Source organism: Limanda limanda, chromosome 9 (assembly GCF_963576545.1).
Source record: "Limanda limanda chromosome 9, fLimLim1.1, whole genome shotgun sequence".
NCBI lineage: Eukaryota > Metazoa > Chordata > Actinopteri > Pleuronectiformes > Pleuronectidae > Limanda > Limanda limanda.
This window is the reverse complement of record NC_083644.1, coordinates 25,346,710-25,349,605: the sequence shown is the minus strand read 5'-3', so window position 1 is coordinate 25,349,605 and position 2,896 is coordinate 25,346,710. Positions and strand designations below refer to the sequence as shown.

General features: G+C 41.9%; 1 pseudogene; it reads right to left on the bottom strand.

Annotated features, from left to right (window-relative positions):
• Positions 1 to 1,113: 1,113 nt before the first annotated feature.
• LOC133011217 (tripartite motif-containing protein 29-like) lies at positions 1,114 to 2,535 on the bottom strand (annotated as a pseudogene).
• Between the last annotated feature and the right edge of the window lie 361 nt (positions 2,536 to 2,896).

Genomic DNA, 2,896 nt, shown 5'->3' with positions numbered 1-2,896 from the left:
GGCGAGCAGAGGAGTCTGTGTGTCTCTTATTTAGAAAAAACAGTCTCTTTCAGGCTTCCTGGTGATGTCTAATTAACATCGGAGGCTTTTATATTGAAATCCAGCCTTTTTAGGCTTTCGGATATGGTCTTATTTCCAGTTGAGGTTCTTTATTTTGAAGATCCAGCCTCTATTCAGGCTTCCTGGCAAGTTCCCATCATCATCTGCTTTTTTGTGTGACTGTATGTGCCAACCTGAGTAACAGTGGAGCTGGATGTATAAAGGTCATTTTTGTATCTAATGTTAAAAAGTGAGGCTTCTTATTTGATTCTAATGTATGTCTTGTTGTGTAATGAGTAGGGAGAGGGAAACAATTTTGTCTGTTCAGCTTTATTTTTGTCGTTTTCATTTCTCTGTTGGTATCAAACCGAATAAAAAGGACGTGACTGTGGCCTTTCACCCTCTGTCCGCCTCTTCCTTTATGACCTCATTAAAGATAAAGGACAAACCCTCATTCAGGAGAATTTCATATAATTCAGTGGAAATATTGTTTATCACTGAAGAATCTGTTGCTGATGTGTGAAATCAGTAGAATCCTCCTGAGAGAACCATGCGATGCTCAGAGTGAAGTTTTCCTCTGCTGCTGTTTCACGTTTCAACACTTCACTCATCATGTGTCAGTTTGTCACTGTGACCTCACTAAAGCCCTTTTTTGTTTTTAGTTTTAGTTTGAATCTCCATAATGTTCAAGGATTTGTGAGACAGATGCGTCATTCAAATCGGCAGACGTCGACAGATGCAGATTTTTTTTCTAATGGGTCACACGTCCCTGTTCAATCTCCACTGCAAGGAACTGACAACGTATTTAAAGATGTTTAAATGGCAGACAGTGGAGTCTTGTCTCTGAGTACAGTTGAAAACCAGTGTTTAGAACCACAAACTGAACATTTTATTAGGAACCTCCTTTTCCTCTCAGATCTTTTTTCACATCTAAATACAGTTTATAAAACATTACAGAACCTTATTTCTACATTGATGACGAACTTTGAGCAAAAAACATGGAGATAAAAGTTTATTTTTTAATTCAAGATTTAATCACAGAATCTAAGTCACTGCTCTTTAAATGACTCGAGTCTATTTGAGTTTACAGAACTCAGCTCTGCCTGCAAGCCTGTCATAGCCAAGTCCAGCATAGAGAGGCTGAGTGATTGTGGTCTGGCAACAGTGGATCAGAGTCATGGTGTCAGTGACGCCGTAGAAGGACACAACACCGACGCTTTGATCCAGGTACACTCCGATTCTGGAGGTACACTCCGATTCTGGAGGTACGACCTTTAGACCCAGAAGCATCAATGTAGCAGATGTAAACTTGCATATTACCGAAACCTTCACGATACAATGACCAAGATTCATGATCGTATCCAAATCCAATTATATCTAACCACCCTGCTCTGTTGATATTCGCGTATGTTACTACTACATCAACTCCTGCTGTGCTCTCCACCACGAAGTAACAACGTCCAGCCAGAATCTCTCTACTCAGGACCTGACGCCAAATAAGGCATCCGTATGGGTAAAGAGGAACATATTGACCTTCGCCAAAATATGTTACTTTTCTGTTTCCCTCAAACAATAAACAGTAGTTAATCTGCTGTGTTTGGATCCAATGTGAATTCCTGTGAATATTTTAAGAAGTCAGCTTTGGTCTTGGGCTCTGGTTGTGGCAGTAAAACATCCACTTGAGACACAATCTGTAAAATCGTTGTCTTTGCCTCACTCAGAATGTCCTGTAGTCGACCTCTGACCTGTGACTCAGCTGCTGTCACGTCCTCAAAGTTCCTCAGAGGACGGATCCTGATGCTGGATGAGTGTGTAGATTCACTGACTGACAGTGAGGAGTAGTTGTGTAGAATCTGGTTGTGATCCTCTGTGTCTGAGAGCTGCTTCAGTTCATGGTCTGTTCTCTTCAGCTCAGTGATCTCCTGCTCCAGTCTCTCCTGAAGCTGTTTGACTCGACTCACTTCAGTTTCCTGCTGGGATCTGATCTGCTGATTCACATCAGAGCTTCTTTTCTCCAGCAGACAGATCAGCTCAGTGAAGATCTCCTCACTGTCCTTCACTGCTTTATCAGCAGAGCCATTGACGGCCTCCTCCTCCTGTTGAAGCAGCTTCACGTCTTTCTCTGTGTCCTGGACTCTCTGATGGATTGTTTGTCTCCTCGACCCGAGCTCTCTCTGCCTCTCAGAGATAACAAATACACTGATGATCAGTGAAGCAGAACATATTTATCACTTCATTGACACGAGAGCAGATGTTCTCCTGGAGCTTCTCAGAGGGCTCCACCAGCTTGTGTTTCTGAAATGGAGGTGATTGAAAATGAGGCTGGAGGTGTTTTTCACAATAAGAACCCAAACAAACCAAACAGGACTTGAGAGCTTTCAGTTTTCTCCCAGTGCAGACATCACAGGCCACATCTTCAGGTCCAGCATAGCAGTGATCAGCAGAAGCAGCTTGGTCTTCCGTCTTCCTCAGCTCCTCCACTAAATCAGCTAACATGGTTTTTTTCACCAGTAGAAGCCTCGGTGTGAAGGTCTGACGACAGTAGATGGTGATTAACTTGATGATAGCAAAGATGCACAGAGATTCCACTGCTCATGTAACAATTTATTGACTGAAACTGTACCAGAGTACATGGAAATACCTCAAAGGAACAAAGTTTTAGTAACGTTAGGACCAGGCACACTCTGCATTTCTATATATGTTCTCTCCAGGCTGAATAAATGTATTCAGTGTTTTTGTGACAGTAACTGTCACCTCAAACTTTTGACCACTATACTAATACCACTTAATTTTTTTATGCAGATCAAAAAACACAATTACTAAGCAATGTGTGGACACAATACTTAAGAGAAAAAAA